A 16392-nucleotide genomic window follows, 5' to 3' on the forward strand; every position below is an offset into this window, starting at 1 on the left:
CCAACCAATGGCAGCACATGTCACCGCAGGGCAGGAACGCATCGCTTAACCAGTGCACCACTGCGCCATGAGGGCCTGATTCCTCAAGTATGGGTATTAGCACGTTGTCACTATCCGAACAACTTTCTTTTGTGAACACCGAATCTGAACATCGGAAACGATGCGAAAAACAGAAGTGCAAGTGGACCGAAATCGCATTTAGCATAGCTACTAAAATCGCCATCATTATTTTTTTTTAGGCATGCTCTCTTAGGCGTAAGATGAAGAGTTTGTTAGTGCACTAGCGCTTATAGTGGCCAATCCCCGCAGTTAGCTCTAGTTTTTGTGTGTTTGGTTGTCTTTCTGTCTCTCTGTATTGAAACCGCTCTTTTGCCAAGCTGCTATCCGTGAACACTGGATCTGAACACCGGAACCGATGTGAAAACTGAAATGCTAGCCGACCTAATTCGCATTTGGACTAACTACGTAAATCGACCATCATATTTTTTTTTTCCTGCGGGTCTCGTTACTTCCAAAAACAACCGCTTGTCGTAAACTTGCAATGATGTTTTCAAATGCATCTTATTTTAACTCAAATGCACTGGAAATTGTGATTTTTTCAGAGGAGCTATGATTATTTTGAAATGGACTTTCTTGGTGACAATGTTCCTCACACTTATCTGCGCATCTGCTAAGAAAGTAAGGAACTATCTGACATTTTTATTCTTGTAAATATTGTTGTTTCCTAAATATGCCCTAAAATCATAAAAACACTTCATCAGTGAGAACAACAAGAGTTTAACAATAATAACAATAAGAATCGGAAGAATTCTTGTGAATCTGTACGATAGGGATGAGATTGCACTTTAATAGCAAAAGTGCGTTTTGAGGTGCTTCGTATGCGCCACAATTACGAAAGCGATATAACTTCTAAGTTAAATATTTGCTTCCTTAAAATTAACGGCATCAGTTCTGCGATTTTCGTATCGAAATTTCAATCGCTTAACAAGCCAGCTAAAAAAAAACTCGCACGTTTTTCACACTGCGATAATTACACGAAAATGATTACGTTTTTGGAATTGCTAGACGTCCTAATTTATTACTGAACTTCAGAAAATTGAGAAACAAACAGGCCGTATTCCTTGGAACTTTTAAATCAAGATTAAGCGCAGCAGTAAGAAAGTGCTTGCAGCAGTGGAGCACCAGAGATGTCGCGAAAGTTCAAGCCCGTTTCAACGGCGAGCGTAGCGTTAAGACAGCACGCACAAAAGGCGTGGACAAGAAGGGCGCTAGCTCCTTAATTGTGTGTTTTCTTAACGCTGCATTCTCCATTTAAACATTAGGTGTGACCTACTGGCCTTTGCACATGCATTATTAATGTTGTAGCCAGTAATGACTGTTGCATTTAGGCGCGTAAGCATTCCAAAACATGTTAAGACTTTGCGTAGAAAACAACCCTACTTGTGACCATTAACATCGAGACCTCGTGTTGTAGATGAGCACTGTTAGGAACGACGCTAAGAGACACTCTGCAGGGAAGCTTTTGACAGGAGTCGATAGGAGAGGCTAATATCTTGCAATCTATCTTTGGGAGTAGGGATGCATATTAAGGATATCTGAAATTGGTGCAGTTCTTGCGGCACGAGACCTCTACTGAAAAGTCTTTATGCAATGGCTCTCATCTTTTGTAGCCTGATAGAGAAGGGTTCCTAGGACATCCATTGTGCAAGGTACGACATAATTTAGTTGCAGTAAATTCGGGCAAGTGTTGAAGTGAGGATTGCGTTCCAGTGTTGTCACAAACTTAGAATACGCTTCTCAAAGCATGATATTTGCCTGAGGCCATCATCTGTGATATTTACATTCTGTTCGAAACAAAAAATTCAGCGTTTTTACGCTATGTTTAACATGCGCTTTGAGTCTCCCTTTACTTTTTACACTCTGTTCTTGTAGGACGTAAAATGTGCGCCGCTTCAAGAATTGCCAGTTAGCTTAAAGATAAAACGTTTATTTGCTCCGTTGTAAACCTTTGGTTTTAGATAAGAGGTCTTCGTCGCTTTGTCAGATTTTGTAGCAGTGCCACCCCGAGAACAATTGTTCTCTCTAGCAGTATGAGCAAAACCTTTTGTGCACAGGGGCGCTGAAAAAAAAATGCGAAGAGAGCCGAACGGAATTGCTCCGCTGTTCGCATTTCATTTCATCAAGCTTTTACTTCGATGATAGCTAAATACGCTAGAGTCGTCCATGAAACATTTTAGGGCGACTCTAACGTCTTTTTCTCATCCCTAAGGTAAAAGTGCGATGAAAAGAAATTAGAATAGTGCAGCTCATAGGCGCCGTGTTCGCGTTTCTTTCAATCGCGATAATTCGTGTAACGAAATGAAGAAGTAAGTATTTATTAGTGCTTAGAAAAGAATAAAATTGACAATTCTAGCTAACTTTCTCTTTTGATAACACTTTATAATTTGGCGCAGTTAGGGAAAAAATTTATTTGGACAAACAGTCTTGAGGGCGATTGCGTGCTAATAAAAAAATGTTTATCATTGATCAAATAATTCCCAGCAAGTTGCAATTTCAATAAAGAAATTATTATGCAGACAATATTTTTTTTTCCATCAGGCAATGAAGTCGCACCCAGTTGGAAGACATTACTGCTATGGTCATGGAGACTCCGTAAGTGCACGCATTATTTTGCAGTATTTATTACATGCCAAGATTACGTACGCGAGCTACAACTACACTAGATAAATTCTTTTTCTGCGGAGAACAGTCACAAATGCTACCTTGAAGATCATGTGATAGAGGAAGTCCCCATTTTGCTAACGTTCAGCAGTTCTGACCTCCTCTTTCTGTAGGTGGGCTAAGGAGCATTGCTGACAGTGCAAACGCGCTCACTGGCTGGATTTTTCGCTAAAGAGGAGAGGAAAACAGGTTGCTAACGAAGTCACATAAGAAACGATACAGCGACCGATAACGGTCAATGAACTTTTTTTTTTCCTGCTAGGTCAATTCAGTCCAAAAATAAGCGCCAGGTGATAGCTTCTCAACGACAAACATCGCAGCGTACCCTGCTAATATGCGTCAATACAAAGTTTATCCAATAAATAGCAGAATGGAATCGAAGGCGTAGCAGCCATAGCAGCAAGTTTATTCCCGTAAAAAAGCTCTGCCTCTGCCTTTTCCCTACAGTGGGCGTAGTCAGGCTGACGATGATGATGAATCTGTAGTGCGCGAAAAGTCCTTTCGTGCCTCGCCAACTCAGGCGCTCTCAGAAATATACAGAACGTGTACGGTACTAAGTAATATGTTATTACAGCGCGCCTGCTGTATGCGAAATCTGTTATTCAATAAAATTTATGTTGGTAGTAATTGCAATTTTAGGATTATTGAAGCAATCAACAGGCATTTAGAGCTTGATAGAGCAACGCCGACAATGTGCTTTCGCTTCTTGAATTATTACAACCTGATCTTGGTGGCTCTGGCAGTCATAGGTAGCGAGTACCGTAGTCCTCCTATTAGATTTTAAAGCTGCGCTGTAATAGCGTGTTGTCGAGTGCGCCTTTCAAACCTTGTTTTAATAAATTTCTTCACGGGACTGTCCAAATGCCTGCCTGCTGTACTGCGGTTAGCTAATTTTTCAATATAGCTTCTTACGACTGCTTACAAAGAGGCGTTTCGAATGGCTGAACAGCGTCCGCCTTCCACTAAAACTACCACATGAGAACGAAGGTTATAAAATGCTCGACGAGTGACGTGCGTGGGCAGGGCTGGCGCCCGAACACGGGAAGGAGCTTCGAGTGGTTACGAGATCTGGAGTGAGCACCCCCCCCCCCCCGGTCCTCAATGCTCGGGCTGACCATGTGATTGCTTATTACGAAACCGGCCATATATAAATGCGCTAGCGACAAGGCCGTTGGGAGGTGGTAGTGAGTGCGACCACGTTCTAAGGCGGCTGCCAAAAAAGCTAGCAGTATCAGGTGCATTACAACACGCGGAAAAGGACGCCTAATGACCTCTGAGCATTACAACCTTGGCAGTCAACTTGCAGCGGAGATACTGTCGGCACCGGCTACACCAACGATGTTGAATCTGACACTGCGAAGTCAAATGCTCGAACAGAGTACGTTCATGGCTGCCTTGCAAACACAACCCTTCTGTAAGCTGTCAGCTGCATATTCAGCACTCTTCATGGTGCCTGCAATACCGATGAGACGACTCCCCACATTTGGTCACATCGGAATTGCGGAGATTCTCAGCCACTAGCCGAGCCGTCTGTCCACAAACTCATCTAAGCATAAATTGTAATAAGGAGAGAACTGTACTTTTCCTCTGTGCTTCAGAAATGTCAGCAATTTCTCCATGATAAACTTTTTCCTTCTTAAACTGCTTTTATTATGTTGATGCACTGCAGTGATGTGGGCTGTTTTCCTACTTTTTTTGTCGCCGCTATGCCTCGGTGGTTACGGCGTTCGGCTTCGGGCCCAAAAGACGCGGTTTCTATCCCGGCCGCGGCGGACGAATTTCTATGGAGGCATAATTCTAGAGGCCTGTGCGCTTTGTGATGTCAGTGCTTGTTAAAAAAACTCCAGGTGACCGAAATTTCCGGAGCCCTTCACTACGGCGTCCCTCATTGTTTGAGTCTCTTTGGGACATTACACCCCCTAGACCATTAGTTTTCCTACTTTGTGCAGCTACTGCTAGCAATGCATTAGCCAGTGAATAAAAGAGCATATAAATAAATAAAACGATATGAAAAACTAAAATAAATATATAGGGTATATTCTGCCAGTGGCAGAAACCTCGAAATTGCGTTAACATATCTTTAAAACCTTTTTGAAGCAAGAAAATTGTATTCTGAATGTTAGAAGTATTCGCGACCAACCTTTGAACTCCGGTACTCAGCTTATATCAGGCTGCCCTAGGAGTACACACAGAGTCGCTGAGTAAAATACGTTTTCTTGAGTGCATGAGAGTTTAGGAGAATCGACTGTTGGGTGAGTCGGTGCAAAAACTCGGAAGATACAAGGCGCAAGAGCACACAAAACGAACAAAGAACGAACACGGGTAAACCGCCTTGTCTGTGTTCATTCTTTATTCGTCCTGTCTACTCTTGCACCGTGTGTCTTCGATGCATGAGAGTAGTACCCATATAGCGGCATGCATATCTGCAAATGATGTTTTATTTTGAAGTTGGTTACAGCTATCTTTTCTTTGCAATATTGAACACGGATAGCGTAATCGATCATTTCAAAGAGTAAAGCAAAAAAATGAGTATTATAGGAAAAGAAGAGGATCACATGCTAAAGAATGAAGGGGGAAAATATAGAACAATAGGTGACGAAGAGTGTCCACAGCAAGAAAGATCTAGGTGTGTGATGCATAACTGTTTCAGTCGTAAGGTTTTCTCTCTATTGTTGAAAACCTTGGATATATATTGTTTAAAAAATCTGTTTAAGAATATTTCATATGCAATGCATTTACCTGAAACATTTAGGTCAATGCAGGATGGTAATAAACGAATAATTTCTCACAGGCGTCTTCCTGAATGTAGCCGTGAGGCCACACAAGAAAACATTCCAATAAGAAAATAGTAACAATAATTTATAAGCATAATTCGAGTTTAAAAGTACCGTTTTCATTAGTGCTCGCTTGAATCCGCTCGTCTAGGGCCTGGAGATTCAGTACTGGTGTACTTGTCATTGATACTTAGGTAATACAGCACTGTACGAAGATCAAAATCTGCTTTACAGTAATACTTCTTCAAGCTTGGTTAATAAACTGGACATAGAGTCATGCACCGTTATTAAACTTGTTTACAGCATTCAAAAAATAACAATTGAGTTATCCGAAGCTGTAATGAAATTTACAACTACAGGGCCCCAACTTGTTAAATTATGGATTATTTCTGGCAAAAAGTATGGTTGTATTGTGCGCCATTTCCGCACAAATACTGTATTGTTCTTTGTTCCGACGGATTAAGCATGATAAATAACTACTCGTATACCTGTTAGTGGTTACATAGCTTTCCTGAGTTTGATGAAAAATTATATCTTGGAAAAGAGAAGAAACTTCGTGAAATGGCAACTAAAATATTTAATCTGCAGCCTTCTTGTATTTTATGTTTACTCAAGTATTTATATACATAAAGTAGTCGGGGCATTAAAAAAATTTGTTGTAATAATAATACTAGAAATGCCTTGTGAATAAAAAGGCCTCAATTATTGTGTATTTTAGCAGAGCGAACGAAAACGCCATGAATTGTAGCGCTGCAGACTGAGCTAAGACATTATTTTAGGCGCAAATCATATCCGTTGTTGAGAACACTAAGCACGTCATAAGATATGAAATTTGTTCATTAAAATGATATTTATTTAAAATAAAACTTAAGATTAAATTCCTTGTTTTTTTTAAGAGATTGCTTGTTACACTTCTTGGTTTACAATTTTTTGAAACGTGAGATTACAGCAGGTGTACTTTTATGTAGTAAGTCTATATTATGCGCAGAGAAAGAATGCGTACTTGTAAGGATTTCGACACCTGTTCGCCTCCGCAGGTATCAAATCCGCGTCTTTCGGGTCAGCAGCCGAACACTATAAACAGTAAGCCACCGCGGCGGCTTTTGAAAATTATTTACTTGAAGAAAAAAGTGTAAATAGAAAAGTTGTAGATCGCTTTCAAAACAGCTGTCTGAAACGTTTGCACCAAGGTAACTTTTACGTAAAGCAGATGTTTTTACCGGCCTTAAAACATAACTCGCGCAATAGAAAGAGCTTCCACATGCAAACGGTGTTATCTCAACGTCGCAAGACGCGTGTTACAGAACTAAATCGCGTTTTTTCTGAGCCACTCTCCCGGATGAGCCTTCACGTGCACATTGGCCAGCATATGCTCGAGTGATGGCTTTCTTATAAGGCCAAGAAATCTAGTTAAGTAAATCGCACCTTGATGGAAACAGCGCTACTAGCAGTTTTTCCAGATGATCTACAACTTTTTCATTTACACTTTGTTCCAGAAGTGAACAATTAAAAAGTTAGCTATGTACGCCTAATTAGTTCGCCTTGAAGAACAAAAAATGCGTGCACACTAGGTCACGCAACTCTGAACAACCCTCAACTGGTTTTACTGGGGCTAGGAAACTTCCTCTTCATTTAAAGCTTGGTAATATTTACCTGGGACATCTAGTAGATTGAGTACTTGTTCAGTGAGTACGCAACTGAAAATTACGAGCTAACCTGCGGTTGTGAACGCCATAGTTAAATGTTTTTTAGCAAAAATATTTTAAGGGTCTGTTTTTGCTGAAAGTTGCAGCGATGCTCGTTTCTCATTACACAAAAAAATACTAAATTTTAACATACTAAACCAATGCACTTTTCTTTATCCATTCCAGTGCGACGAGAATCGAAAGTGCTGTCACCCACTCGTATGCAGGTATCGCAGCCGCAAATGCGAAGTTTATGGTTATGGTCCTCCGTGTAAATGAATGATGGGCTTATCTAAGAAGAATAAAATCCAGTGCAAGAGAAGAGGAAGAAATTACTCCAGCAGTGTCTCTGGATACTATTAATAACAGAATAAAATGTCTACTGTCCTGTATTTTCAGCGTCTTCTAGATGCGTGCTGAATTAAAACTGGGGGATATGTATTATAAAATTACTTAAATGTTTGCTGCTTCTAAAATGTCATACATTACTTAGAATTCACGCGGCAATTGCAACAATTTTATCTGTTTATACCCTTAACAGACCTTTAGTGTATATTAATGCACGTTTAATTATTACTGCATTCTGGAAAAGCCCATCACTCCTGCAGCTTTGGTGACCTCAAAATGAGAGAACACAGAACACTAATCGTCCTGCCACGTAGTCATTTCATCATTCTGGAACGATATGCGCTCTGTTAGCAGCCTGCCAAGACAAGAACAAATCTACGGCTGCTAGACTTTGTATGCACGCTGGCACCCCGATATTTCGCTCGGGTCCAGAGAGGATAGACGAGATGTTAGAATATGTAGTTTTTTGTTGAATGAAGAAAAAGTAAGCTTTGTGTTTCCTGTTTTAATTAATAAGTAATGACAGATAACACTCTCGGTTAATCATCGCAAAATAATATTTAATTAAGAAGGAAATGCACAGTTTCCGGGCGTCGGCAGCCCCAGTAAAAATTATCTTCAATTAGGCGTATAGTGCTGGTTTTAGTTGCTCTCGCATGAAAGAATAGAAGACAAAATTTAGTAATTGAATTTACAAGGGCGCCGCTTCTAAGAATAATAAAGCGCTGTAATGTATGGAAAAAAAACGGAGCGTTATTGCGGTCTACAATGTTTCAGAATTCATGGGCAACAACACAGTAATTAGAATCTCATTCGTTAAGCAGTCGCCAAAGAATAAGTGACAGCCACAGAAGGAGATGTTAAATCTCAGAATGTCAACCTTAAAGTTATTTTGAAAGAATCAGAAGAAGAAACTATTATCAGCGCTTTAATCCATCCGGCACCATAGTCCTTGAAGGAAGGCGTGACGTTAAACCTCCCGCTCTCCCCACACGGTGCCTGAATTTCTACTCAACTTCTTCACAGAGTAGATAAAGTTTGAAGTATGCGTTCGCAAGTCGAAGGTTGAGACAGTATTGTCCGGGTCGCCGACCGGTCTAGGCAGGCAGGTCAGGTTCTTCCCCATTGATGTACAGTTAATGAATGTTGGTTGCTGGTCAATATGTGTAGAATCGTACACTTTTCAAGAGGTGCCGGCAACTGGGACGATCTTTCGACTTTACGGAATACGTGTCTCGGCCGACCTTCAGTTTATGAAGAATTGTAGCGCGAAATGCAAAAAAACTAAAGATGAATTGACACACGATCGATTGTGCATAGACCTGTCTGCACATGGCTTTTGTTTTATGCTTGGCGCTACAGTTTTCCGTCATGAATAACAAACTAGCCCACACCCTTACCAATGTCTTGAGTTTCTGCTCGATCGACCTGATCACGGCCAAATTATATTTTGTGAGAGGATATTCATTCAGACTCCCACTTCGAAAGGTGATGTGTTTATTGTGTCTAGTTCGTTTTCAGCTCTGCAATTTGTCTTTCACGCTGTTCTCCTAAACACAAAGGCTGTAGAGTAAGCTGTAGATGTCTTCCCGCATGCATACGAGTGACTGGATATGTTAGTAGTCCGAGTAACTTATCGATCGAAGTAAAGCCATCAATGCATAATAATGCTTTTGACATTGGTATCTTTTCTGAGAGCGGTAGGATATTCGAGAAAAAATACCGTGGTCTGTCGTTGCAATGCTAGTGTTTAAACATAAGTCCTTGTAATTACTTGACTGCGAAGCACACTTCGGGAAATAAATGTTATCCAAGGTGAGTGATCTTAAAAGAGAACAGACTCCGTTCTATGTAAAACTAAAAATGGGACAGTGAAAATTTGATTGTGTCCGAGTTTGATCTCAGGAGAACTTACTCTCTATGACCTGGCCCCTTCCTCTTCGCACTGCCTAGAGCACGCACTACAGTATACTGCAGTCAATAAATATTACATATATTTGATGCTTCTTCCACTTTTCACCGCCACAATGAGGGCTTGTTGTAAGCAAATGCGTTCCTTCTCAAAGTGGTATTGCAATTTCACAAATAATGTAGAAACACAAGAGCATTGAAGTCGATCGGGCTCTGTCCAGCAGCAGGAAGTGGCGGTCAAGCTTTTGGAAACGACCATCTCCTTATCAGTGGCAGTTTCTTATGGTACAATAAAGGAGCCCTGTCTCTACCTGGATAACACGGACTAGGCCTTAACATGAACAGAGATCAGAAGAACATAACAAGTATGCTCGCCTGTAGACTCAAGTGCAGAAGATTGTTTTCGTATTGTTATAATTATTAGCGGGCAAACACAATGCGCGCCGACGCTGCTTACCCCTGTAATATCGCCCATAACGATATATCTGTATTAAGCGGAGGTGCCATTGTTGCGGTGTGCACACTGGCTGTGATATTTTCGACAGCGATATTAAACATTATCTTGAGTAAGCATTGCCGTCATTCACGCTGCGGTCGTTGACCACAACGAAAAATATGCCAGAAATATCACGGTCCTGCACACAACATAGTGCAAGGTTTAAATGTTCCACCTGCGACCATTTGGTCGGAGCCGGTTGGACAGTGGCAATTCTTCTCTTTACTGCTGTATATCAGTCAGTAAACCGTCGTTTTGTCGAGTTGTCAGCAGAAAATAAGGGTGTATCTAAAAATATTTCCTTCAAAGATCATTTCTTTTCTGCGCATAAATATTGATTCTGAGTAGTGTCGCACATGTTTAATGTTCAGGCACACCATGTTCACCCCTCATAAGTTGGTGGCTTGAGATATGGCTAGGACGCTGTTAAACTAATAAGTAAGTAAACGATATATCTCACCATACGCTGTCAGCTCAAGCGAGAGCGGTTTTCAACTAGGCGTTAGGTTACCTTCCAAAGAACCCGAAGAGAAAAGAAAGACAGAGTAGCCTGATTCAGAAATAATTGTCCTCGATAACACTGCAAATTGTGTTTATGAATGCCCCCCGCACAAAGCTAAATATATATATATATATATATATATATATATATATAGCAAGCCGTTGATTAGACGACCTTTCGGACGAATTGGCTGAAGGAGCCGCCGCGGTCGATCAGTGGTTATGGCACTTCGCTGCTGACCCGGAAGAAGCGGGTTCGATCCCAGCCGCGGCCGTTGAATTTTGATGTAGTCGAAATTCTCGAGGCCCATTTACTTTGTGATGTCAGTGCACGTTAAAGAACCTGAGGCGTTCGAAATTTCCGGAGCCCTTCAATATGGCGTCCCTCATAGCCTTAGTTACTTTGGGACGTTAAACCCCATAAACTATGAGCCATAAACTGCCTGAAGGAAAACGCTTATGGAAGCAGGAGTTCTTGTAAATAACAGGGCCTTTGGGGTTTATTCCTCTAATATTCATTCGTTAAAGGTGTTCCTGGAAAGACAATTAGGTTGCTTTCTACGTTCCTTCGCGTACTCTGAAATTTTTTGAACATGCGAAACACCTGCGTTTGCAGTTATTCTTTTGGCATCGTCTGGATTCTGCTAATATCCAAGCGCCTTCCGTTTACAACGAAAGAATAAAGGTGGAGATAGTGTACTGTTTCTTTTATTTTCCACTACAGAGAGATAATGTATGCTGCGCTTATCAGTTCATTCATTATTTTTCGCTTCGCGTCGCACACGTGTTATGCCTTAAACAGTCATGACGCCTCTACCTTTCCGCCCGAATGCTGCCTTCTTTCTTGCTCTCGCGACTATTAAGGCGAAAGCCTTTAATGGTTGATACTGGCGCGTCTGGTGTAACGTTGTTTTCCACGAATAACGCGGCAACTAATCAGGATAGCAGAAAACCAATGTAGTATCAGATAAAGGTAACAAAATGTAACCCCCACACCAAGTTTGATGACTGTGGAGTGATTAGTTAAATAACGATAGCCAATTATAGCAAACAACAAAATAAAAGAACCAAATGCCTCGTTATAGCGCACACGTCGATATACCGACTAGAGAAGGTGACGTCACACACGAGGTCGTCATGGTAACGGAACGCGCGCTGGTGGCGCCACCTGCGAGCCACCACCATAAAAGCCAGAAGCCACAGAAAAAGAGAAGACGACGAAGGCCAGAGAAGGCAGACAGCAAGCGCCAGAAACGTCGTTTAGATCGAAAGTGTGGCAAGGTAGAAGCCTTTGGGTGTGCCACTGGTATGGGAAGTTGCGAAGCTAGAATCGCAGTCGGCAAGGCAAGAGGCTTTCGCCCTGGCGGCACTATAGATTGGCTAAGTGTTCCCATAATTTTCCCGCTTGCAAACTTCCGTGTTAACTGGGAAAGCTCCTTTCGGTGGCTTGCTGTGAACATATACTGCGCCGATTTCTTACTGCCCCGTGGGATGCATGTTCAGTGCTTGTCAGTTGCTACAGCTTATGTCACACTCATGTCTCAGTAAAGCTCTGTGGCTCTTTGGCAGCAGGGCTTTATTGCCCTCTAATCAATCAGCATTTAACATCTGCTCGTTTGCTTAGCACATGTTCCTATCTCGAGAAGGAGGAGTAACAAACTTATCTGTCATATGACAGAGGTCAGGAGTAGGAGGTTAGGGATAAAGTTAGCGCGTGGGACCTCGCACAGTGCTAGGTGGCTTGAAGTCTGTGCTTCATTGCGACTTCCCGAGCCCAACCCATTACCCGAAGTTGTACTTCCGGGTCAGGGGCGGGGATGCTGTCTCCCAGTACTTTAGTTTGAGACTTGGACGCTAGAGGTGGTTGGTCCTCTGGGCACTCAAATAAGATGTCATGTAGGTTTGCTTTGGAATTATTGCAGAGAGTGCAGCGGGGATGGTATCCTGCTGGATACATCATGGAGTATACATAAGGATTTGGGAACCTACCCGATTATATTTGCCACCAGGCAACCTGCTGTGCTTTGGTGAGGGGTTTGTGCGGGCGTTGGTACATCAGCCGGTGGTTTCGGTAGTAAAGGATGATTCTCCCTTTCCTGAACCAGGGGCACAGGTCACTCTGTGCCCAGTTAACGAACCGTCGGGCACATACATGAGTTGCCATGTTCCCTGGGTGGGAAGTACTTGTAGGCGCCCATAGGAGCTGGAACCGTTGTGTGGATAATTTCGCTCTTGCCAGGATGAACAGAGCTGGGTTATGAAGCCTTCTTTTAAAGAAGTTTCTGGTTATTGCCTTGGAATCACTCAGGATGTATCCTTCCCTGGTGCCTGCTATGGCGAGCGGTATGGCTGCATCCTCAGCCTCTATAGATAGGCGGTTTTTGAGGGAGGTAACCGTCACCAGGGGCTGTCCATGCTTGTCTATGACCACGAGTGCTAATTCTTCCTTATCGGTCTATTCTGCCGCATCCACGTGGACCGTTTTCGGCTAGGGGGAGTAGTGTTTATGCAGTGCCTTGGCTCTGGCAGCGCGTCGGCTTGGACCAAGCTGTGGGTGCATAATTTTGTGAAGAGTAGGATGGACTATGCGGTAAACGAATGGCTAAAGCCCGGCACTTTGTGCTTCCATCCGCCTCAAAAAAATTTTAGGTGTTTTCGTCTCGCAGAACGCCATGTAGTAAGTTGTACTTAGTGAGCCCTTACATTCGCGTGAGCACCATCTATCAGCCGATTGTTCTAAAACCTGAAGCAATAAGTACGTCAAAGCATTAACCATCTCGCGTTTTGCCTGACCAGTAACAGCCTGCGGCGCGGCAGTACGCTTAGTGACAATGAGATAATTAAGAAAAACTGCTCTTTCTTTTCAGACGGATGTGGGTACTCTCTTTTTTTCGTACGTAAGTCTGATTCATTTGTCGAAATCACCCATTCGTAGCGATGTTTTAAATGTGAATCTAATGCTTGGCTCCCACCAGCTTTCTTGCAATGCTTCTGCGCTTTTTTGGCGAGATATCTGGCGCCCTCAGCATATTACGAAGGACTGTTGGGTTCTTCTATACTTCGTATGGTCGACAGCATCCTACTCCTGCAGTTAGTGAAGCGCATTTATGATGTTATTGGGCTCGAGCAATTATTTCTTTTTCAGAATGTTTGTTGGCAGCTCTAGCTAGAAGCTTGTGAACAAAATAACTACCACTGCCTGAAGGAATAAATCTAAACCGTTAGTGCTTCATCGCCTTGAGTACAGAATTAGTGTTTAACGCAGAATTTTTCAAACCATTAGTCAATTAAAAAGACAAATTACTTATCGCTAGAAATATGTGAACGTCAAAAATGAGAAAGGTCGGTAGCATGAGGAAGAATATTTCAAATAGTGTCAGGTGCAAAAATCGCTTCCTTTAGAGAGGTTTTAATGCGCGGTGATAAGCGCTCATGAACAGTCGAGGGCAAGCACGACTTTGACAGCTGGCGTGCATAGGTAGCGACTGCTGATCCATAACAGGGTGGCAGACGGGATAGAGAAGGTCCGTGTTGTGTCTCTTCTTTGCCCCGAATGTCGCGCTGTTATGGATCACCGTGAACACCAACTCGCCCAACAGCTGGTACTTTAGCGACTGACTGCTGCAGCTGCGCGAACTTCGTCTCCTCTCGGCAACAGCCACTGCCGCACCGCAGCTGGGGACAAGATGCTGTCGACAAGCGCTCCATGCCAGAAAATTTTCAGCATTCACTTCCTATGACCCCGGAGCACGGTGAACGGCTGAATACATTGCACGAGAAACAACGCCGTCTGACATTTCGATTATAGTCTCATTGATGTAGACACTGAAAACTTGAGTATTTCCATTTGCTTGAAACTATAGGAAATAGAGCCGCCGCGGTGCCTGAGTGGTTATGGCGCTCGGTTGTTGACCCGAAAGACGCTGGTTCGATCCCGGCACCACCGGTCGATATTTGATGGAGGCGAAATTCTAGAGGCCCGTGTACTGTGCGATGTCAGTACACGTTAAGAACCCCCGGTGGTCGAAATTTCCGGAGCCCTTCACTACAGCGTCTCTCATAGCCTGAGTGGCTTTGGGGTGTTAAACACCCATAAATCAAATCAAATCAAATAGGAAATAGCCTAAAATCATTTACAAAATTACGATCTGTCAGAAAATACTTCTGCTTACTCTGAAAGACAACTAACTATAATGTTTTCGTTTCTTTGGCGCAACCACATTCAGATCTAATAAACTAGGCTAAATTAGGCTGGACCTAACGAATAATCTGCTGCTTTCTTCATATAACCACTTGAATCAATACAACCTGTGGCGACATATGTGAGGCAGCCCTCAAGAATGTTATGCGCAATGTTTGTTGAACGCATGAAATCTTTGCAGCACAATGTGTAGCAAAGCATATCTTAAGTATTCGAGTTAAAAACTCTCTCTCTTAACTATCCGCATGGTACCTGATGAGCTGGACAATGCACAAGGAAAACAAGATGATTGAACTTTCGATCTTTAAAAGCACTTTTGAGCAATACAGATTTGCAGCTTATGGTGCGAAGTAGTGTGTTTCATACAGAGAAAATTAAAAAGCCCTTCCATCATTTTACCGCTGAGCAAGTCTCTATATAAACACTAAAGCTTTGAGCGCTTAATTATCCTCCGCTTTCAAGCTTCGAAACATCGTATATTGACATATTTAAGTTTGTTATTGCTGATTCCTGGAGGTAAAACTTAGCTGCATCTGATCTGTGGCAATTCAGCTGAGGTAGAGAGAGAACCCAGAGAAAAAAAGATGACCAGTTGACAAAGCCCTTCTGCAGAAAGAAGGCAGAATAAAGCAAGGACAATAATTTATTGCATTAGGCTTTAGAGGGGAAAACGAAACCCTACCATGGATTTTTCCCCGGATGTAACTAGTTAGCCATCTGAACGTCCATGAGTTTTTTAATATATGCAACATCGAAGGCGGTTAAAGAGGAAGGTCGGTGCACAGAAATTCAGATTGGTTCTGTAAAGTCTTCTAAAAAAATCACTAGAAGCAGCTAATGAACAATATAGCGTTCACGATTCTACAGACTTCGACAGGGGAGAAATTTCTGTTGTGAAAAGCTAGATTGGAAAGCTAGAGATAGGAATGATTATGTTGTTGGTCATGAGTTCTGCGACATTTGCAGCCCTGCAATAAAGTTTACTTTTTTAACATATAACAATATTTATTTTTGATAAGTTTATTCCTAGAAGCGGCTGCTTCGTTATTTCGATTAGAAAATTTCGTCTTTTATTCTTATAATACGAGGGAACTTAAAACCAGCATTAGTCGCGAAATGCAAGTATTGATCTCTTAAGTACCTAGCGACACTTAGAACTCCTGTTCTTGTTTGCTAATTACGCATAATTACGTGACGATTTAACGAGTATGTTACCTCTCATTATTTAAAAATTGAAACAGCTAGCGGAAAACTGACTGCTGTTCTTGATCAGCAGAAAATTCCCTCATGAGTCCCGAGCGAAAATCGACGCTCTTACCGTTTACACAAATTCCGGCAACCGTTGGCGAGTCCTTATTTTTTCAGGCTGCTGACAATGCGCTTGTCGCTTCAGAACTGTTGAAATGCTGGCTACGTGGGAGGACGATTAATGTTTTCTGTTCTGTGAATTCCAAAGCCACCAATGCTGTAGAAGTGATGCGCTTTTCAAGAATTGCGTAATAACCAAACGTGCATTATGAAGCACTAAAGGATATAACTGATAACTGATGAGTATATAACCAGCGAAAATATTTCCAATTGCAGTGTGAATTCTATGTAATGTATGTCATTTTAAAGCCAACAAGGATTTAAATAATATTTGATACATATCCCTCAGTTTTGATTGAGCATGTATCTGGAAGGCGGTGACAACACACGACGGTAGTTATTTTATTCTGTGATTAATAATATTCAGAGCCACTGCTCGAGTAATTT

General features: G+C 42.1%; 1 long non-coding RNA gene across 1 annotated transcript; it reads left to right on the forward strand.

Annotated features, from left to right (window-relative positions):
• Positions 1-617: 617 nt before the first annotated feature.
• LOC144097218 (uncharacterized) lies at positions 618-7572 on the forward strand. Its single transcript, XR_013306954.1, has 3 exons — positions 618-678; positions 2599-2652; positions 7367-7572. It is a non-coding gene; the product is annotated as an uncharacterized LOC144097218 (long non-coding RNA).
• Positions 7573-16392: the final 8820 nt, after the last annotated feature.

The sequence above is a fragment of the Amblyomma americanum genome, chromosome 7 (genome assembly GCF_052857255.1).
Source record: "Amblyomma americanum isolate KBUSLIRL-KWMA chromosome 7, ASM5285725v1, whole genome shotgun sequence".
In the NCBI taxonomy this organism is placed as follows: Eukaryota; Metazoa; Arthropoda; class Arachnida; order Ixodida; family Ixodidae; genus Amblyomma; species Amblyomma americanum.